This window comes from Prionailurus viverrinus, chromosome E2 (assembly GCF_022837055.1).
Source record: "Prionailurus viverrinus isolate Anna chromosome E2, UM_Priviv_1.0, whole genome shotgun sequence".
NCBI lineage: Eukaryota > Metazoa > Chordata > Mammalia > Carnivora > Felidae > Prionailurus > Prionailurus viverrinus.
Genome location: NC_062575.1, coordinates 57652652 through 57676885, shown reverse-complemented (window position 1 = coordinate 57676885; position 24234 = coordinate 57652652).

Below are 24234 nucleotides of genomic sequence, written 5' to 3'. Positions count from 1 at the left end.
AAGCATATTATTACATACATCAAAGAAACAAAATGGGATACAGGAAGAGAAGAAAAGTGTCATAAAATAGCCACAAGTACAGAAAACTATTTAAAAAATGGCAATAGTAGTGGTTCCCTTTCAGTAATACTTTGATTGTAAATACATGAAAGTCTCCCAATGAAAAGATATAGATTGGCTGACTGAGTAACAACAAACTCCTACAATCTCTTGTCTATAAGAGATTCACCATAGATCTAAGATCACACACAGGATTCAAGTAAAAGTATGTAAAAAGACATTGCGTGCAAATGGGAGCCAAAAGACAGCATTGGTGTGTCTATACCAATACCAGATGACTAATGCCAAACAAATACACATTAAAGGTTAAAAATTTTCATGACAGAGGCTCCTGTGTGGCACAGTTGGGTAAGTGTCCATCTCTTAGTTTCTGTTCAGGTCATGATCTCATGGTTCATGGGTTTGAGCCCTGCCTAGGGTTCCACACTGACAGTGTAGAACCTGCTCAGGATTCTGTCTCTCTTCCGCTCTCTGCCCCTCCCCCACTCTCTTCCTCTCTCCTTTTCTCTCAAAATAAACTTAAAAAAATATTTTAAAAAGTATTTAAAAAATGTTTTTAAATGTCATGACAGAAAAAGGACATAATATAAAGACTTGAAATTACAGGACACTATAACAATTATAATTATGTGGGCACCTAACATCAAGATCCCATACAGGTGAAGTACAAATGACAGAATTGAAGCAAGAAATAAACAGCATCATAAGAGTAGCAGAGGTCAACACTCCAGTTTAACTGGATAGAAGGACCACATTCAACTTCAGTAAGAAGCGCCCTGAAGCAACATTACAGACCAATTTCATACAACAAACATAAACAGATCGCTCCACCAAGGAAGAATATATTACACAATAATCTCCATTGAACATTGATCATCCTGTATAGACGATAGTATACAAAACCAGTGTTAAGAAATTTGGAAAGATTAAAATCATACAAGCATGTTTTTTGGCCACCATGGAATGAAACTAAGTTTTAAGAAGAGATGGAAAATTGGAAATTCTACAAACATTTAGAAACTGAACAATATGCTCTTAAACAATCAATGAGTCAAAAGATATTGAAGAAAAGGACCAGAAAATGCCTTGAGCCAAGTGAAATGACACACAATATACTCAAACATATGGAATTGAAAGAAAGTAATTCTAAGGAAATAGTGAATAGGCAACCTGTGAAATGGAAGGAAACTTTTTACAGAGCATTTAAAGCATAAGGAGTTAATATCCAGAATATAGAAAGAACTTGTGCACCAACAACCAAAAAGCAAATAACACGATTTAAATTTGGAGGGAGGATAGAATGAGCATCATCCAGTGATGATATACAAGTGGCCAACCATATGAAAGAGACTCAAAACCATTATTCCTTAGAGAAATACAAATCTGACCACAGTGGGTTATCACATTACACCACTTCACATCCCACTATTAAGCAAATAAAAACAACACATGTTGGAAAAGATGTGGAGAAATTGGAACCTTTATGCACTGCTAGAGGAATTGCAAATGATGCAACCCCAATGGAAAACAAGATGAGACTTTGAGGAAAAAAATTTCAATAGTATTATCATAAAATCCAGCATCCCACTTGTGGGAATATAACCAGAAGAATTCAAAGTTGGGTCTCCAAGAGAGGTCTTATTCAGAAAAGCCAGTAACAGGAGAAAGCAACAGAAATGTCCATGGGTGCATGAATAAAGAAAATGTAGCATATACACACAATGAAATAATATTCAGCTTTGAAAGAAAGAACACATCTCGTCACATTATACAACATGGCTAAAATGTGATGACATTACACTAAGTGAAATAAATGAGTCAAAGAGACAGATATACTGATTTCACTTAATGTAATGTAGTGAATCTCATGAAGAAAGGAAGGAAAGGACAGAAGGAGAAAGGAAGAAAATGTACTTGGGGCTTAGAATACATACAAATGTGGAAGTGGCTGTTCAACAGGTACTGAGTTTCAGTTTTGCAAGATGAGAAAATTCCAGAGACTGGTTTTGCAACAACATAAATATACTTAACACTACAGTTTAAAATGGCCAAAATGGTAAATTTTATGGCATATGTTTCAACCACAATTAAGAGTAAACTATAAAACTTAAAGTTGATACAAAGTTAGGAGTTTAAAAAAATTACCTTCAATGGGGCGCCTGGTTGGCTCAATTAAGTGTCCGACTTTAGCTCAGGTCATGATCTCTCAGTTTGTGAGTTCAAGCCACTCATCACACTCTGTGCTGACAGCTCAGAGCCTAGAACCTTCTTCAGATTCTGTGTCTCCCTCTTGCTCTCTGACCCTCCCCCACTCATACTCTTGTGTCTGTGTCTCTCTCAAGAATAAATCAACATTAAAACAAAATTAAAATATTACCTTCAAGAGGTATTTCTCTCACAAAGGGCATACACATTCATCCATAAATAGATTATGACCTTAATTTTGTTTTAACAACTCACCAAGATAGGAAAAAACCACTGACCACTAACCAAGAAAAGAAACAAGGTAAGTCATGACCAAAGAATGTATGGGTAATATTTATACAGACAAATACAGAAGTAATTTTATTGGCAATTGACATATGGCAGATTCCTATTTGAATTAAACCCTAAACTGTCTTAAAACGTATTCAGTTGAAAATTGTTATCCACAAACATAAAACAGAGATAAGAAACAAAAACAAAATTAAATTAATGTTGTGGAACCTATCATACAGAAGGAAGCATGGTTACAGAATTGTCAGACAAGAATAAGAGAAATTTTAACCATCAAAATCCTGAATATCATAGATATTTATTGATAAAAAGGATCCCACTACAACAAAACAAAAACAAAAAAACCCCTCCACTTCCAAATATTATTGATACAATAACAAGGAGTGGAGATGAGAATTTAAGAAGTAGTCAATACCATTTAATGTCACTAGAGTTGTCACTCATCATCAGTAAAGGATGATGGTACCTTAAGAACGGGGACACTAAATATCAAGATGAAACATCGGGAGGACTTTTATCTCAACATCTACAAGTTCCCACTTCTTTCCCCTGCAGCAGGGATCTGAATTCATGCAACAAGTAATCTTCCAACAGATGTTCCTCCAAGGAAGGAACAAAACCCCAGGTTTTGGCCAGCATAGACCAGTTTGAGCTCCAGTATAGTTTCATGTAGGAGATGGACTATGAAGTGTCAGACACTTCCCTGTACCTCAGTATAATATTAAAATCTCCACCCATAGAGGGGCACAGCCTTCATTAATATAACATAGGACACACGTTTAGGCTTGTTTCCTAAGTACACATGGGCTTGAGCCTGCCTTATTCCTACCTTTACATAGGATGACAAAACTCCCCTTTAAGATATTCATCCTAACCCTAAATAAAAAGAAGCCACTGACCCCTGCTCTTCAATATACAACTTTGAAAGTTATTCCCCTCATCTTCTTATTTGTTGAAAATAAAGTTTCCTTTGAGTGACAATTCCACCTCGTGTAGTCTCAACGTGTAACTCACCATGGAGGAAATTCGCGTTAGTTCAGATACAGGAAGTCAGCCCCACCCAAGAAGAGGAGGTTTCCATATTTTTGTAAGCTCACATCCCTGTAAAATTCCCACTGAGGGAAGCTCAGGCATTCCCACTCCCCCTGAGGAAATTCTATGGCCACATCCCTGAATATCAGCAACCCCTGCAATAAATGCTACAATTGCCAACTGGCTATTGGCAGTGTTCATTATGATACCTAAGATGAAAGGAAAGAGCTGGGACAAATGGTCCTGTCTTAAGTGAGTTTCTTGCCTTACCCAGTAAGATAATTTTTAACACAGCTATATGCTTTCATATATTCTCTACCTTTGAGATAAGAAGATGGCATAATATTCACAGAACCACTATAAACACTCTATTTCTCCAAGATCAACTGTAAACTGAAGGCATCAACAGAAGCACATGCATATTTGAGGACTTGCATTTACATCATATAGTATAAGTTGTATACATTTCTTAGATGGAAAGTTTTAGTGGGTCAGAAATGTTATCGAATTCTAATGAATTTCACAACAGTGATTTGGAGATGGTATTAAAATGCAGGCTCTGATTCAGGAGTTGGGATGGGAACTGAGTCTGCATCTCTAACAAGGTATTAATTAGCCTATGTGGGAAGGTATTCACTTTTGAATAACAAAGGAGCAGAAGAACCAGGAAAGAATTATCAGAGTACATGAAATGAATGGGTTCTATAGCAATTATAGATTCTACAGGTTAAAGCAAGAAAGGCAACACCAATACATTCTAAGCATTAATAATTACTAGATTCTAAGTTTTCATAGATCAACACACACACACACACACACACAAATAATCTAGGGAATGAAACATTATTTTTTCCCTTTACAGAATATTTTTTCATACTTCCAGTAAATGTAAAAAACTAGATATTCTTAAATTAACCATTTTATTTATTTATTTATTTATTTATTTGCGGCAGAGAAAGTGAAGTGAGGAGAAGGGCATACAGAAAAGCTGAGAATCTTAAGAGGACTCCACACTCAGTACAGAACCCCACGTGGAATTCCATCCTACATCCCTGGGATGACCTGAGCCAAAATCAAGAGTCAGACACTCAACCTACTGAACCACCCACGTATCCCATGAAACTGAATTTTAACCTGGGTTCCCTGACCTAGAATTTATCTAACAAAAAACATTAATCAATAGACACCAATGTAAAATTACATTCATAGCAGGTTTCAAAACTGAGAATGGTGATAAAAACAAGAAGGTATCCACACAAAACTGATCTACCTTTTACATTTTATGCACATATGTAAACTTTCATTTTATCTTCAAAAATTTTGAAGAAAAATATACACCCATGTGTGGCTTGAGCTTACAACCCTGAGATCAAAAGTTTCATACTCTACTGACTGAGCCAGCCAGGCACCCCTGCACATATCTAAACTTTTCAAATGGGCAATATACACATTGAAAGTGAGAGAGCAAAATGTTTTCTCGGTGACTTAAATTAAGAAACATTCTCCCAAAACAATACCTCAATGGCATAAAACTTATAATTCTATTTGTGGATCATTATGTTTCTGTCATTTAATCACACTATGGACACACACACAGAGTGATATAAAGAAAATAGCTAATATTCCTGAGTTGTATTTCTCTGTAATTTTTCATTTCAATCAGCATTTGTGCTATATTGTATCTTAAGATTTTGACACTCTACCCTGTTAACTATGTGATCCTTGTTTTTTTCTTCCTGAAAATACGAAGAAGTAAAGAAAAGAATGTCTGTCACATGAGTAAGAAATACAATGAAAACTTACAACTTGGAATCTCCCTGACACAGAACCACCTCTCCCAGAAGTCAGTATCTCCAGTACACAAGAGAGAGAGAGAGAGAGAGGAAGCCTTCACTTTCCAGTGGAAACTACAAGCAAAGAGACACTCAGAAGAAAGGAGTCTCCAGTTTGAATGTGATGGCTTCTGCACATGTCTTAGTAAATCCATACAATCCATAGGAATGACTAAGAGACATATTCACGTTATATAAGAGGAATGTGGCAGAGAGCACCAAGCCAAGTAAAAGAAGTTAACATTCGCTTTAATGAAGCCAATTGTTATCAGTGCCTGAGGCAGATGGAAGGACGCATTATCACACCCATGTTCTTGTGGCCACCCAAAAGTGAATCAGAATAGGAATCTAATTGAGAAAAAACAGTGGGTTTATAAAACGCGCAAGCCACAAATAGCGCCAATTCCCCCTTAATGTTGAGCGTGTTGTAAATACAGCATCTTTTTTTTTCTTTTTCCCCTTGCATCCTGCAGAGCAAAACTGTTTCATTTCCAGAACTTTTGAAGTTATTTTGGGCCACATGTCCATCTTGTTTATTTGTGCACTTGCCTAATCCTAGTCCACAAAGAGCTGATAAAGCATCCTAATGTGACTTAAATATGTTCTGTTCTCCTTGACTGATACACCAAAACACAAGCCCATCTACTGTAGGAGTCTCAGATTCAATGCCCTCCCCCACAGACCTCTCCCAAAAGGAACATTTTTAAAAGTTGCAGGACAGTAATTCAAAATGACAGTTTTCATGTCCTATTGGAAGCCAGTTTGGAAAGAATGGCGAGAAGGCTCTAGAATAAATCAAAGAAATGCTCAAAGAGATAACATTCAATATCATGTTTTAAAAGTAGGTGAAAAGACTCATAAGACAGTAATATCAGAACTAGAGAAACAAATTTTTGCAACTTTTGAATGTATAGAACTTCAGGAGGAAAAAATGACACATAGCCTCTAATCTGGGAGGCAAGGCTTACCGGAGAACCAGCCATTTCATCCTCTTCCTCCTGTGCCCTAGCTTTCTTCCTCAGGAGATACTTGTGGGGAAGTCACGGCCTGAACGTGAGCATTTGCCTTTAAGGTAAAGTCTCTTCACCTGTTAACTACTCATCTACAGTCAGGACATTGAAATACTAAAAAGGCCCAACTTCCTACTCTTTTCTGTGTCAGGAGCTATTCAAAAACTATGAGCTCCTACAAGATCAATTCTCCCAGTTTCTCTTTCCTGTCTTCATACAGCCTCCTCTCCAACCGAGATCCACACAATCTACTACAACATAGGAAATCTGTGCTGTGTGGACCTGACCCCTCCAAACTCATGTAGAGGAGACAGTGTTATGTCCCTGTCTCTGTGTTAAGGAGCAAAGCCAGCACTCAACTCTAATAAGTTTCTGAGGGGCCCTCATGCTTTACCATAGCCTTGCTTAGAATCACCTGGAGCAGTTAATTAAAAGAACCCTGAGGCTCCTATGGAGACCTATTGGCAGAATCTGTGGGCAAGGTTACCAGTGATGATTATATTTAAAACACCATGTTATTCTAATGGAAAGACTGAGCTCAGAATCAAGTAACTAAGGCTCCTTGAGCTTTAGTGTGCATAGAAATTATGTATTCCAGAAATCCACTAGGAAATTATAATGTTGCAAGTTTGGGGTGGGAGCCAAGAAGTAGCATCCTAGAAGTTCCATGCTAGTCCTAGTGTCGCACCACATAGACCCAGAATCAGTAGCACTAAGTGACAGAAAAAAGACCAGCACACCTGAGCCCAGGCACTCACCATCTTGTCTCCACACAAGCACTCTTGGTTCCCAGTCCTGAAACATCACATTCCTTGCTGGTCGATTGAAAGTTACCAAATGGTAAAGAAGGCAATAATGTCACTCAAACCTGAGTTCAGTTGCTCCATGCTAAAAAGACAGTACTCGAGAGACAAGTGTTGGTGATGTTAACCTTAAAAATAGACACTGACAGGGGCGCCTGGGTGGCACAGTCGGTTAAGCGTCCGACTTCAGCCAGGTCACGATCTCGCGGTCCGTGAGTTCGAGCCCCGCGTCGGGCTCTGGGCTGATGGCTCAGAGCCTGGAGCCTGTTTCCGATTCTGTGTCTGCCTCTCTCTGTGCCCCTCCCCCGTTCATGCTCTGTCTCTCTCTGTCCCAAAAATAAATAAACGTTGAAAAAAAAAATTAAAAACAAAATAGACACTGACAGTCATTTTATCAGCAAAATATGGGTTATTCAGGAATAAATCAGAATTGTGATCCTGTACAAAAAAGCTACAGCAAACCCTACTTATGCCTGGGGAACAACGAAGAGACAACATTTAAAAAAAAAAAAGAAAAGAAAAGAAAAAGAAAGGATAAACAGAGTATATTGTGAAGGTTGTAATGAACTAAAAGTCCTTTGGAGTAACCTGGTAGTTTGACGTGTGGTGGCTTCATTGTTGGTTCTATTGCCCAGGATGATGAGGAAAGAGTCTCTTTCTGACTGGAGAAGCAGAGTAGTATCTGGGCACAAGGTTTAGTCCATTTCAGGCCAAGTCCATTTTTAATTTCTGGGTATACAATTAACCACGAGTGGGAGGCCTTAAGACCTCCCCTTGCCAAAACCACCCAAATCGATTTTGGTGAGGTTTCCCATTACTAAGTTTCACATTCCCCTTTTTGATCAAGATCTTTCCTTGAAAGGATCACTTATCAACAGTCAGGTTCTTTATGTTTCATGGTTTTGTTCCTCAGGGCCAGGAAGGACCTTTCCTGGTTGTCATGTCTCAGGTCACAGGGAAAGTACTTGGCAGCTGGAAACCACTGAAGCCACACATGAGTGATAGGGAGGGTTAGAAGGGAAAAACTCTCCAGTGCTCCCATCTGAAGCTTGTATCTTCTCAAGACTGAGTATTTAACCAGCATCAACTAATGCAACACATCTTTCTTGTAAAAGATTGATTAACAGCAATTACAGATCAAAAACAAATGACAATTTGCAACTGTATGTTGGATATAAACCAGGACCTTGGGTCTGAAAGTAGCCATCTGAAAATATTTATTAGCACTTATCTGGACTTAGGGAAGAAGCATTTCTTTCTATGAAGGCAAGAATAGTATGCCTCCTGAAAATAACCTTTTAAACTTCTTATGAGGCAAAATAGTGTAATATGTGAAGCACTGAATTGAACAATTTAGCATATTTGGGAACATATAATGCATGTATAAACATGAAGCACCAGTTAATGAAAATTTGCAGGATTGCACATGGAACATTCTCCAGAGTAGACCACATACTGGGACACAAATCAGTCCTCAACAAGTACAAAAAGATTGAGATCACACCGTGCATATTTTCAGACCACAATGCTATGAAACTCGAAATCAACCACAAGAAAAAATTTGGAAAGGTAACAAATACTTGGAGACTGAAGAACATCCTACTAAAGAATGAATGGGCTAACCAAGAGGTTAAAAGGAAATTAAAAAACTTCATGGAAGCCAATGAAAATGATAACACCACAACCCAAAACCTCTGGGATGCAGCAAAGTTGGTCATAAGAGGAAAGTATATAGCAATCCAGGCTTTCCTAAAGAAGGAAGAAAGATCTCAGATACACAACCTAACCTTAAGCTTTAAAGACCTGGGAAAAGAAGTCAAATAAAACCCCAAACCAGCAGAAGACAGGAAATAATAAAGATTAGAGCAGAAATTAATGCTATTGAAACCAAAAAAACAGAACAGATCAATGAAACCAGAAGCTGGTTCTTTGAAAGAATTAACAAAACTGATAAACCACTAGCCAGTTTGACCACAAAGAAAAGGAAAGAACCCAGATAAATAAAATCAAGAATGAAAGAGGAGAGATAGCAACCAACACAACAAAAATAAAAACAATAATAAGAGAATATTACGAGCAATTATTTGCCAATGAAATGGGCAATATGGAAGAAATGGACAAATTCCCAGAAACATACACTACCAAAACTGAAACAGAAAGAAATAGAAAATTTGAACAGACCCAAAGCCAGTAAAGAAATCGAATTAGTAATAAAAAATCTGCCAAAAAACAAGAGTCCAGGGTCTGATGGCTTTCCAGGGGGAATTCTACCAAACATTTAAGAAAGAGTTAACACCCATTCTCTTGAAGCTGTTCCAAAAAAATAGAAATGGAAGGAAAACTTCCAGACTGTTTCTATGAAGCCAGCATTACCTCGATTCCAAAACCAGAGACCCCACTAAAAATGAGAACTACAGACCAATTTCCCTGATGAACATGGATGCAGAAATCCTCAACAAGATATTAGCCACTTAGATCCAACAATACATTAAAAAAAATTATTCACCACGACCAAGTGAGATTTATACCTGGGAGGCAGGGCTGGTTCAATATCCACAAAACAATCAATGTGATTCATCACATCAATAAAAGAAAGGACAAGAACAATACGATCCTCCCAATAACTGCAGAAAAAGCATTTGACAAAATACAGCATCATTTCTTGATAAAAACCCCTCAAGAAAGTAGGGATAGAAAGATCATACCTCAAGATCATAAAAGCCATATGAAAGACCCAATGCTAATATCATCCTCAATGGGGAAAAACTGAGAGCTTTCTCCTTAAGACCAAGAACAACACAGGGATGTCCACTCTCGCCACTGTTACTCAACATAGTATTGGAAGTCTTAGCCTCTGCAATCAGACAACACAAAAAAATAAAAGGCATCCAAATTGGCCAGGAGGAGGTCAAACTTTCACTGTTCACAAATGACATGATACTCTATATGGAAAACCCTAAAGATTCCACAAAAAAAACTGCCAAAACTGATTCATGAATTCAGCAAAGTTGCGGGATATAAAATCAATGCACAGAAAGTGGTTGCATTCCTATACACCAATGGTGAAGCAACAGAAACAGAAATCAAGGAATTGATCCCATTTACAATTGCACCAAGACCCATAAAATACCTAGGAAAAAATCTAACCAAAGAGGTAAAAAAAAAAAAATCCATACACTTAAATCTATAGAAAGCTTATGGAAAAAATTGAAGACGACACACAAAAAAATGGGAAAATAGTCCATGCACCTGGATTGGAAGAACAAATATTGTTAAAATGTCAATATTACCAAAGCAATCTACATATTCAATGTAATCCCTATCAAAATAACACCAGAATTCTTCTCAGAGCTAGAACAAATAATCCTAAAATTTGTATGGAACCAGAAAAGATGCTGAATAGCCAAAGCAATCTAGAAAAAGAAAACCAAAGCAGGAGGCATCACAATCCCAGACTTCAAGCTATACTACAAAGCTGTAATCAAGACAGTATGGTACTGGCACAAGAACAGACATTCAGATCAATGGAACAGAGTAAAGAACCCAGAAATGGACCCACAAACGTATGATCAACTAATCTTTGACAAAGCAGGAAAGAACATCCAATGGAATAAAGACAGTCTCTTCAGCAAGTGGTGCTGGGAAAACTGGACAGTGACATGCAGAAGAATGAACCTGGACCACTTTCTCACACCATACACAAAAATAAACTCAAAATGGATGAAAAACCTAAATGTAAGACAGGAAGCCATCAAAATCCTTGAGGAGAAAACAGGCAAAAAAAGCTTTGATCTTGACCGCAGGAACTTCTTACTCAACACGCCTTTGGAGGCAAGGGAAACAAAAGCAAAAATGAACTACTGGGACCTCATCAAAACAAAAAGCGGAGAAGATTTTTGCAAACGACATATCAAATAAAGGGTTAGTATCCAAAATCTATAAAGAACTTATCAAACTCCACACCCAAAAAACAAATAATCCAGTGAAGAAATGGGCAAAAGACATGAATAGACACTTCTCCATAGAAGACATCCAGATGGCCAACCAACATCATGAAAAGATGCTCAACATCACTCATCATCAGAGAAATACAAATCAAAACCACAATGAGATACCAACTCACACCTGTGAGAATGGCTAACATGAACAACTCGGGCAACAAGAGATGTTGGCAAGGATGTGGAGAGACAGGCTCTCTTTTGCATTGTTGGTGGGAATGCAAGCTGGTGCAGCCACTCTGGAAAACAGTATGGAGGTTCCTCAAAAAACTAAAATAGAACTACCCTAAGACCCAGAAATTGCACTACTAGATATTTATCCAAGGGATACAGGTGTGCTGTTTTGAAGGCATACATGCACCCTAATGTTTATAGTAGCACTACCAACAGTAGCCAAAGTATGGAAAGAGCCCAAATGTCCATCGATGGATGAATGGATAAAGAAGATGTGGTATATGTATACAACAGAGTATTACTCAGCAATCAAAAATAATGAAATCTTGCCATTTGCAACTACATGGATGGAACTAAAGGATATTGTGCTAAGCGAAATTAGAGAAAGACAAATATGACTTCACTCATATGAGGACTTTAAGACACAGAACAGATAAAAGTAAGGGAAGGGAAGCAAAAATAATATAAAAACAGGGAGGGGGACAAAACAGAAGTACCTCATAAATAGGAGAACAAAGGGTGACTGGAGGGGTTGTGGGAGGAGGGATGGGCTAAATGGGTAAGGGGCATTAAGAAATCTACTCCTGAAATCATTGTTGCACTATATGCTAACTAATTTGGATGTAAATTAAAAAAAGAAAAAGAAAGAAAGAAAGAAAGAAAGAAAGAAAGAAAGAAAGAAAGAAAGAAAAAGAAAGGAAGAAAGAAAGAAAAAGGAAGGAAGGAAGGAAGGAAGGAAGGAAGGAAGAAAGAAAGAAAGAAAGAAAGAAAGAAAGAACGTTTGTTGGTTATTGGGTAAAATAGAAATGTTGGGCATTATGCCAATTGGAACTCAGCTTGAGGTATAGCTTTGCTTTGATATTTAACATTTTAGTCTCAGAGTCTGCATGAAGAAAAAAAAATTGTGCTGAATTGCTGTCAACTTATAGATATTATTTATATAGTACCTGACACAAAAAAAATTATTGAATAAGAATTATTATAATAATAACATTGGTATTGACAGAGAAATAATTTTGCAGGATTGGTAAACGTTCAAAGACATTTTAAAATGGGATTGTTATCTCAAAATAACTGTGTTGAATCACATGTGTTGTCCATAATACTCTGAAAAGTTTTACATTTACAAACCATGCATTGGGATAAAAATCTATAGTTAGTTAATAGTTTCAGTAAAAGAAAACAGTTTGATTTCTATGACATCTAATCATTCAATAATGCATACTAAATCATCATGAGGCTTTTTCTTAAAAGGTCATAATCCAAAGAGGGTTCCCACTTTTGCAAGAGATTGGGAAGTGCAGGTCAAAGCCATTTTCTTTCCACACAAGGGACAGAAGAGGCAACTGGGAGAAAAGATATACAGGCCCTGTTCATACATCTTGGGAAAGCTGTCTTCCCAGATGTTGTCTGTTACAATTCCAGGAAATCCACCCCTTCAGATCACCAGATGGTGTGCAGGCCCAGTTAGGCTTTGGTGTTTTCTTTAGAAGTGTCACGTCAAGTCCATTCCCTGGAGTTTGGGAGCACAAGGTTATTCAACAAGACCCCATGATTATTTCTTCAATAGCTTTAACCAGAGGGCAGTGGCAGGAATGGCTCTGGACCAGGGGGTCCCAAGAAGCCATAGGGTCCAGTTGATGGCTATAATACCCTATGGGGTAATGTCGGCCCCCATGTTTTTGGTTGAGCACTCCAAGGACATTCCCTTCCCTATCATATACAATGAGGATAAAGGGGAGTTGACAATTGGGATGTCCAAGGGTAGAAGCATTTTTTTTTACTTTACTTTGAAGTCTCAAAGGCTATGTCATCCTCTCCTTTCCAAATAATAGGGTTAGGTTTGTCTATTTTAGTAAAGCATATACAGGCTGAGACCTAAAAGAGAAGTTTGGAATTCAATTTTGGCAATAACCAGCAGAATCTAAGAAATCTTCACCATGGGTGCTAGGCTTAGGTTTGGAGACATTAAGGATGGCTTGATGTCTACATGGATCCAAATCTAGTCCTTGCTCTGAAAGCAGGTACCCTAAATATCCAACCTGAGCATGAACAAATTGCAATTTTTTTGAGACTTTGTCTCTTTAAGGGCAATTAGTTTTTATTTTTATTTATTTATTTATTTATTTATTTATTTATTTATTTGAGAGAGGGAGCTTGAGTGAAGGAAGGGCAGAGATAAAGGGGGGCAGAGGATCTGAAGCAGGCTCTGTGCTGACAGAACAAAGCCTGATATGGGGCTCAAACTCACAAACTGTGAGATCATGACCCAAGCCAAAGGCGGATGCTCAAAGTCAGATGCCAGGTGCCCCAATGGCAAAAGTTTTAACAGATAGCTGATGTCTTCATCTGAAGAAGCTTGAGAAGGAGCAGAGAAGAATATCATCTACACATTGTAACAAAGGAGAACCTACAGAAAACTTTATGTCATTCAAATCAGTCTTTAAGTTTTGTGACAAATACGACGGACACTCTGTGTAACCCTGAAGATTACTGACCAGGTAGGTGTATTGCCATTCCTTCCAGGTAAAACCAAAATGATACTGGCTTTCCTACTCAACCGGAATACTTAGAAATGCATTGCATAGGTTAATTTCACCAAAACCTTTGGTTTCAGTGGGAATGGATTTCGCTAGAGAATGAGGGTTGGGAACTGTTATCTATTGCTCAGACTTTCTGGACAAACCACCCTCCTCAGACATCAGGTTTTCTCACAGCTAAAATGCAGGCATTACAGGGAAAGCGTTAGAGCATAAGGAGGCACTTAGCCTTGTAATCCTCTACCGATAAGCAAGTGCGCTGAAGAGTTTCTTTGTTTAGAAACCTTTTTTTTTTTTAGGATAGTGATTAAGTCTAGACACAGATTTGGGGGGATCTGTTTGAATCTGGATGGTAGGTGCATTGTGGATTGTGCCAATAACAGGTGAACATTTTCCTCATTAAGAGGATGGTAGCTGATCTAATAGGAATAAATGATCAGTACCGCTATCCTCAGCTAAAGTGCCACGAGAGACAAAGCATAGAAAATACGTTGAAGGGTCATTATTTCACCTTGTTTCCACTTGTGGTTCCTACTGTAAAACTCTGATTACAGAGTATGGCGCTTTATTTGGCTTGGTATTTGAATAACACGGATGTGTTCCTGTTTACATGTAGATATTGATTTACTTCCTCTGTTCTGGACATTAATTCCACAGCAGTTGTTATGAGTCCTTTGAAGAACGTTAGGCACCTGACCCCAATGTGCACCATTATAGGTCCACGTCCTTCATCTCCTCTGTACTCTCTTCCACATCCTTCTACTATAACGTTAACATACTTTCTCATTTATCATTAAGTACCTTAGGAGGATTTACTGAAAGATGTGCATCAATCATCTCATTGAATGTGGTAAGTCCCTCCTCTGGTCCATGTTGTTCATAGTCTGCTTTGGAAAATAAAGGCTCTGTCCTGTGTTTTCCAGAGATACTGATATTTGAATTGGAGACTGTAAGTCAGGGCTCAGTCCTGCAAGTTGCCATTTTAATCTGCATACTCTTCCTTATCACCTCTCTGTTGCTGCAGAGAGAGAAAACGTGCATATATATGTTCCACTCCGTTAAAATTGTAAAATATAACTCAGCTCAAAAGTTAAGTGAGACAAAAAAAAAAAATTGAGTGGTAGAGGAGACCACAAACAATAGCTATTTTGGTTACATCACTGAGTGTGTTTGTGTCTGTGGTATGCTACAAGACACAAAAAACCTTTATCTACAAGCAGATATAGAAATTTTATGCCACTGAACACATTTCTTATTTTCAATGATAAAAAAAAAAGTTACTGTCTCATTTTTATTCTTTTCTAATTTAATGTGTAACTTTTGTGTTTTGTGTTTACCTTCACTTACATCTTTCAGTTGATCAGTTCTGTGGTTTAATCATGATCTATTAACATTGTCACTTTAAAACCTGCTCTGGGCCTTCTTTTAGGATTATACTCTGTGTGTTCCTCTTAGATGAATTCAAAGTCTGACAATCTGGAAAAAAAATCACACTATACTCTTACTGAAGTTTTGCCAAGATATTTTTGAAAGAGAGAACAGTTCTATGGTTCTCATAGGTTACTGGGCATTTATGGATGAATTTGAAAATAGTTAGAATAGTATATAGTAGTTAGTAAATGTTCAAGAAGAATTATTTCTTTTCTTGGTGTTAGAGGTTGTAATTTCCACAATATTCTTTAAATTCATAGTCGTCCATGATTTCTGCCATTTCATTTTTTTTATTTTTGGAATTTAAAAGTGTGGCTTTTTAAAGAACACCCTACTAAAGAATGAGTGGGTCAACCAGGCAATTAGAGAAGAAATTAAAAAATATATGGAAAGAAATGAAAATGAAAATACAACAATCCAAACGCTTTGGGATGCAGCAAAGGCAGTCCTGAGAGGAAAATACATTGCAATCCAGGCCTATCTCAAGAAACAAGAAAAATCCCAAATACAAAATCTAACAGCACACCTAAAGGAAAGAGAAGCAGAACAGAAAAGGCAGCCTAAACCCAGCAGAAGAAGAGAAATAATAAAGATCAGAGCAGAAATAAACAATATAGAATCTAAAAAAACTGTAGAGCAGATCAACAAAACCAAGAGTTGGTTTTTTGAAAAAATAAAAAAATTGACAAACCTCTAGCCAGGCTTCTCAAAAAGAAAAGGGAGATGACCCAAATAGATAAAATCATGAATGAAAATGGAATTATTACAACCAATCCCTCAGAGATACAAACAATTATCAGGGAATACTATGAACAATTATATGCCAATAAATTGGACAACCTGGAAGAAATGGACAAATTCCTAAACACCCATACCCTTCCAGAACTCAATCAGAAGGAAATAGAAAGCTTGAACAGACCCATAACCAGCGAAGAAATTGAATCAGTTATCAAAAATCTCCCAACAAATAAGAGTCCAGGACCAGATGGCTTCCCAGGGGAGTTCTACCAGACGTTTAAAGCAGAGATAATACCTATCCTTCTCAAGCTATTCCAAGAAATAGAAAGGGAAGGAAAACTTCCATACTCCTTCTATGAAGCCAGTATTACTTTGATTCCTAAACCAGACAGAGACCCAGTAAAAAAAGAGAACTACAGACCAATATCCCTGAAGAATATGGATGCAAAAATTCTCAATAAGATACTAGCAAATCGAATTCAACAGCATATAAAAAGAATTATTCACCATGATCAAGTGGGATTCATTCCTGGGATGCAGGGCTGGTTCAACATTCGCAAATCAATCAATGTGATACATCACATTAATAAAAGAAAAGATAAGAACCATATGATCCTGTCAATCGATGCAGAAAAGGCCTTTGACAAAATTCAGCACCCTTTCTTAATAAAAACCCTTGAGAAAGTCGGGATAGAAGGAACATACTTAAAGATCATAAAAGCCATTTATGAAAAGCCCACAGCTAACATCATCCTCAATGGGGAAAAACTGAGAGCTTTATCCCTGAGATCAGGAACACGACAGGGATGCCCACTCTCACCGCTGTTGTTTAACACAGTGTTGGAAGTTCTAGCGTCAGCAATCAGACAACAAAAGGAAATCAAAGGCATAAAAATTGGCAAAGATGAAGTTAAGCTTTCACTTTTTGCAGATGACATGACATTATACATGGAAAATCTGATAGACTCCACCAAAAGTCTGCTAGAACTGATACATGAATTCAGCAAAGTTGCAGGATACAAAATCAATGTACAGAAATCAGTTGCATTCTTATACACTAACAATGAAGCAACAGAAAGACAAATAAAGAAACTGATCCCATTCACAATTGCACCAAGAAGCATAAAATACCTAGGAATAAATCTAACCAAAGATGTAAAAGATCTATATGCTGAAAACTATAGAAAGCTTATGAAGGTAATTGAAGAAGATATAAAGAAATGGAAAGACATTCCCTGCTCATGGATTGGAAGAATAAATATTGTCAAAATGTCAATACTACCCAAAGCTATCTACACATTCAATGCAATCCCAATCAAAATTGCACCAGCATTCTTCTCAAAACTAGAACAAGCCATCCTAAAATTCATATGGAACCACAATAGGCCCCGAATAGCCAAAGTAATTTTGAAGAAGAAGACCAAAGCAGGAGGCATCCCAATCCCAGACTTTAGCCTCTACTACAAAGCTGTCATCATCAAGACAGCATGGTATTGGCACAAAAACAGACACATAGACCAATGGAATAGAATAGAAACCCCAGAACTAGGCCCACAAACTTATGGCCAACTAATCTTTGACAAAGCAGGAAAGAACTTCCAATGGAAAAAAGACAGTCTCTTTAACAAATGGTGCTGGGAGAAACGGACAGCAACATGCAGAAGGTTGAAACTAGACCACTTTCTCACACCATTCACAAAAATAAACTCAAAATGGATAAAGGACCTGAATGTGAGACAGGAAACCATCAAAACCCTAGAGGAGAAAGCAGGAAAAGACCTCTCTGACCTCAGCTGTAGCAATCTCTTACTCGACACATCCCCAAAGGCAAGGGAATTAAAAGCAAAAATGAACTACTGGGACCTTATGAAGATAAAAAGCTTCTGCACAGCAAAGGAAACAACCAACAAAACTAAAAGGCACCCAACAGAATGGGAAAAGATATTTGCAAATGACATATCGGACAAAGGGCTAGTATCCAAAATCTATAAAGAGCTCACCAAACTCCACACCCAAAAAACAAATAACCCAGTGAAGAAATAGGCAGAAAACATGAATAGACACTTCTCTAAAGAAGACATCCGGATGGCCAACAGGCACATGAAAAGATGCTCAACGTCGCTCCTTATCAGGGAAATACAAATCAAAACCACACTCAGGTATCACCTCACGCCAGTCAGAGTGGCCAAAATGAACAAATCAGGAGACTATAGATGCTGGCGAGGATGTGGAGAAACAGGAACCCTCTTGCACTGTTGGTGGGAATGCAAACTGGTGCAGCCACTCTGGAAAGCAGTGTGGAGGTTCCTTAGAAAATTAAAAATAGACCTACCCTATGACCCAGCAATAGCACTGCTAGGAGTTTACCCAAGGGATACAGGAGTACTGATGCATAGGGGCACTTGTACCCCAATGTTTATAGCAGCACTCTCAACAATAGCCAAATTATGGAAAGAGCCTAAATGTCCATCAACTGATGAATGGATAAAGAAATTGTGGTTTATATACACAATGGAGTACTACATGGCAATGAGAAAGAATAAAATATGGCCCTTTGTAGCAACGTGGATGGAACTGGAGAGTGTGATGCTAAGTGAAATAAGCCATACAGAGAAAGACAGATACCATATGGTTTCACTCTTATGTGGATCCCGAGAAACTTAACAGGAACCCATGGGGGAGGGGAAGAAAAAAAAAAAAGTTAGAGTGGGAGAGAGCCAAAGCATAAGAGAGTCTTAAAAACTGAGAACAAACTGAGGGTTGATGGGGGGTGGGAGGGAGTGGAGGGTGGGGGATGGGTATTGAGGAGGGCACCTTTTAGGATGAGCACTGGGTGTTGTATGGAAACCAATTTGACAATAAATTTCATATATTGAAAAAAAAATTGTGGCTCTTAAACCAAAGAATGGTATCTAGTACAAGCGTTGGAGAAATGTAGAAACTCAGACCGTTCTGCTTATCAAAATTAGAATATGAATTTTAACAAAATCTTCAGTTCTTTGTCATAACTGGAAAAGTACACATCCAGCTCAACATCTCTTTTCCATAATCCTATGCCTGTGTTTATGTCTGTAGTACATTATCTTGTTATATGGCTTCGTAGTATGCTTTAAATCAGGACGTGTGGTACCGCCAATATACTCTTCATTTCCAAGATTACTCTAGTTATGTGTTATCCTGTGACATCCATATGAATGTTAGAATGGGTTTTGATCTTTCTACCGAGCACAGCATTGGGAATTTGATAGAGATGTATTGCTTTCAATGTTATTGTTTATTCTGATCTCTATATTATTTATTTCTGATTTTTCTTTTTTATTTTCCTCCTCTACTAAATTTCTGCTATGATTCTTCATTTCCTAGTGACTTGTGGTATAATTTTAACTTTCTTTTCTTAACTCAAGGTTTTAGAGCATAAAAAAACTGGAAAATGGAAAGTCCAGTAGGGAAAAAATAGCAAAAATAAAAAATACAAGTGATGACCAAAAATTAAAACAGCATTGGGGCGCCTGGGTGGTGCAGTCGGTTAAGCGTCCGACTTCAGCCAGGTCACGATCTCGCAGTCCGTGAGTTCGAGCCCTGCATCGGGCTCTGGGCTGATGGCTCAGAGCCTGGAGCCTGTTTCCGATTCTGTGTCTGCCTCTCTCTGTGCCCCTCCCCCATTCATGCTCTGTCTCTCTCAAAACTAAATTTTAAAAAATATTTTTAAAAAGTCAAACAATATGTTGGAAAAACTTCAGTAATAGTGTAGTGTGATTTTCCCCCTAGAGTGTCTGACTTTGAATTCGTCTAAGAGGAACACACAGACGACTATCCACAGGCAACCCTAAAAGAAGCTTCAGAGGAGGTTTCAAAGTGATAATCATAATAGAACATGATTAAACCACAGAGCTGATCAACTAAAAGATGTAATTGAGGATAAAACACAAAACACAAATATTAGAAATTAAGTTTAAAAGTATAAATATGATAAGGTAATCTTTTTGTTATCATTGAAAATAAATGTTTTCAGTGGCATAAAATTTCTGTATCTACTTGTGGATGAAGTTTTTGTCTTATCAGCACACCACATAGACACACACAATGATATAAATAAATAGCTCTTGTTTGGGAGTCTCCTCTATCACTGAAAGTTTCTGTATCATTCAGCTTTTTTTTTTTAATGTTTATTTATTTTTAAGAGAAAGAGACACAGAGTGCCAGCTGGGGAGGGGCAGAGAGAGAGGGAGACACAGAATCTGGAGCAGGTTCCAGGCTCTGAGCTTTCAGCACAGGGCCCAACACGGGACTCAAACTCGTGAACCGTGAGATCATTACCTGAGCTGACGTTGGCTGCTTAAGCGACTGAGCCACCCTGGCACCCATTCGTTCATCTTTTGTACTGAGTTATACTTTACAATTGTAAGGCAGTGGAACATATATGGTGTATGTTTTCTTTCTCTGCAGCAACAGAGAGGTGATAAGAAAGAGCATGTCTGTGACAGGAGTGCAGAATAAAATGGAAACTTGTACGACCAAGGCCTGAATGACTTACAATCTCCACTTCAAACACCAATATCTCCAGCGAACACAGGACAGAGCCTTTATTTTCCAAAGCAGACTACAAACAACATGAACCAAGAAGGGACTTAGTACATTAAATGAGCTAATTGATGCACATCTTTCAATAAATCCTCCCAAGGTACTTTTTGATGAATGAGAAAATATATTACCATTTAGTGGAAGGGTGTGACAGAAAGCAGAGGAGATAAAGCACATTGGGGTCAGGTGCCTAATGTTCTCCAAAGGACACATAATAACTGCTGTGAAATACATGTCCAGAGAAGAGTAAGTAAATCATAATCTACATGTAAACATGAAAATATCTGTGTTATTCAAATAAAGTGCCCGTGCCCTGTAAGCTGTATTAATGCATTCCGTCTTTGTCTTTTGCATGTGATCAGAAGCTTCATGGGCTCCTCTTTGCATTTTCATCAGCCCAATCACAAAGACTTGGTACAGAGTCCCTGCCATGGGAAGTTAACTCATGTACAAGAACTGGGGAACTCTGATCTCCAGGTTTTCCCAGAAGAATCCACGTCAACAGAAAGCTTTCATGAGATATGTGGCCATTATTACATACACTTTAATGGTGATGGGAGCACACTGCAGGAAAAACAATTTAAGAAGTTCTCACAGAAATTACTGCTGTTCCATGTATCCTCTGGGCTGCTCAACCTGTGAGGGCTCCAGACTCTGTTCTCCTATTCACTTCTCTACCCTGCTGTGCACACTCTCCTCCCTCCCATACTCTCTCCTTTCTCCAGCAAGTTTATTCCACTGTGTTACAGAGAAATTTATTTTCCTCAATCTATATCCTACTATAAATACCTAGGATGACCTTGATTTGAAGAGTAGGTTAGCTTTCTTTACAGGCAACTTCTTAAGACAGTAGTTGAACCTATACGTGTATATGCATATTGTACCTATTTTGTAGTCTCTTTTCTATTAAAGTATACTTGACATACAATGCTATATTAGTTCGGGTGTACAATATAGTGATCAACAACTCTGTAGGTTCTACCATGCCCACCACAAGTGTGGCTACTATCTGTCACCATACAGTGCTATCATATCATTGAGTGTATTGCCTATGCTGTATCTTTTATCCCCGGACTTATTAATTCCATTTCTGGATGCCTATACTTCCCATTCCCCTTTACCTATTTTGCCTATCCTCCCACCTCATTTATTTCTGGTAAACAGCAGGTTGTTCACTGAATTTATGGGCCTGTTTGTTTTTTATGTTGTTTCTTGCCATTTGGGGCAACATGGATAGATGCAGAAGGAAATTATGCTGTGTGAAATCAGTCAAAGAAAGACAAATACCATATGAATTCATTTACATGTAAAATCTGAACAACAGAACAAATGAATGAGCAAAAGCAGAAACACACCTAGAAATACCTATTTTGTTTTGAATACAATCTCAAGAACTATAAAAATTCCAAGATTACACGTTTTATAATGTAACAAGTTAACCTGTAACAATTTTCCAATCCTGACAGAAGACAGGAGACTCCCAGATCAAAGTCCAAGGATCTTATGGCTCATGACACAGAAAACACCATAAACATCTTGATCACACTAATTTCACTTGCCAGTTCCATACCCATAATTCATACAGAAAGATGCTGCACATACAGTGGGTTTACGTCACATTTATGAGACTCCGAGCATAGGAAACCTGATATCTTAAAGGAACATCCAGGATATCTTCCCAAACCTTTGCCATTGGTGGAGACATCTCTGTTTTCTTATCCAATAAACACATCTGTTCTTTAACCAGGAGCAAGATACTATCACAATATTCCAAAGGTTTTTATACACAAATATTAATGGAAACACGATTAGAATAAAAACTTTCTATGTCTCTGTCCATAACACATGGAGAAACTGAAACACAGAGAGTCTTCTCACAACAATATCCATCACTCAGTTTGGCCCCAGCTTGACGCCTGCCTAATTTTTCCATGTGTAAACCACCTCTTCAAATAGTCACTACTCTGACACAGGATGTGGGATAAAATCTGTTCAATTTAGGTCATGAAACATTTTATAAGGCTATGATCATCAGGGTATAGTGGAATAGCATCAGGTGACCTGTAACATCCACTGCTGCAATTTCTCCATGGGTCTTGCATTCAACCAGGTAAAGAAATCCCAATATCCCTGAGGGTATACTTTACATTTCTATAGTGAGGTTTCTAAGGTAGATGGGTACAGAAACATTTCTGCAAAAGCAGACAATTTACATGTGTCTGATGAGAGGATTTTGTACACTTTTCCCAGACAATGCAGGTCCTCCATATGGTGGAATTGTGGCTCATTACAACAAAAAGTTTGAAAATTTGGAAACAAATGACAGTTGGGCAGAGAATTAGGGAAGAGGTGGTCACAAGCCATCAAGGGGAATATTAAAAAGAGCAACATAGGCATAAAAGATGGAGGTGATTATGTCAAGTGAAACAGAGGTGGTCACAAGGAGAAAAATATTTTGGGTGGCTCTGAACTAAGGGGAAAATATGAAGGAAACACTGCTCCTATGAATTAACTTGGTCTACTGCTTGTGCCTGTACTGGATGAGAACTGAAGGAACTTGATCATGAGCTCATGACATGATTTCAAGTGATACCACCAATGCCGTATATAACAAATGTATGATTTTGCTGTGATATCCACAACAGTACCCAAAATACGTTTCTCTTCATGATGTTTTGGCTTCTCATTGGGCAGGGACATACAGAAGAAAATTAAAATCTCAATGTACTCGGAAGGTTTTATTTTAAAATTCTTCCAACCACTGTCCATTAGGACTAATGTGAGTGGACTGGAAGATACCCAAGACATACACTGCAACACAACAGACACACCCTACCACTCTGTAAACATACCAAAGAAGTGTACATCAAAACTCATGGCAAAAATCTTTTCACCAAAAGCTGTCACTGTTGGCAAGACTCCTTTAGAGACCCATGACCTATGACTTGACTATACTCATGTGTCTGGCAATGACATTTGTAGAATTGAAACTACACCCAGTGAAGTAAGATAATGGTAAACAGCTATCAGTTTGCCAAGACTCCAGGCTACATTCTGTAACATGAAGATTATTGCTATTGCCAAACCCCTGGAGGCCATTCTGCTATGGGAATAAAGGAATCATCATTCATCTGAACAAATAAGGCCATCGAAGTTCTTTGACATCAAAACAGACACTGAGTGTGTGGTTCTGGGAGAGTGTCAAACATCACTAGAAGCAAGAAAAGATAGAGAGAAATCACAGAAGACTGCTCCATGATTATGATGTTGTTAATTCATGTGAAGAAATGACTTGTGCAAGCAACTGAAAAGAAATCACAATACAGTATTTTCAGAATATGTTTCACTTTCTAGTAAACTTACTGGGGAAAAAAAAAGAAAAGGAATAGAAAATCTCAGTCACTATACAAACCACACAACACATTGATTTTTAATAGATTTCAGATCGAAATTGTAAGGATAATTAATGATATTTTTAGAAAAACACAGTGGATTCTATCTCTGTTGTCTAAGTATAAGAGAAGATCTCTCAAAATGAT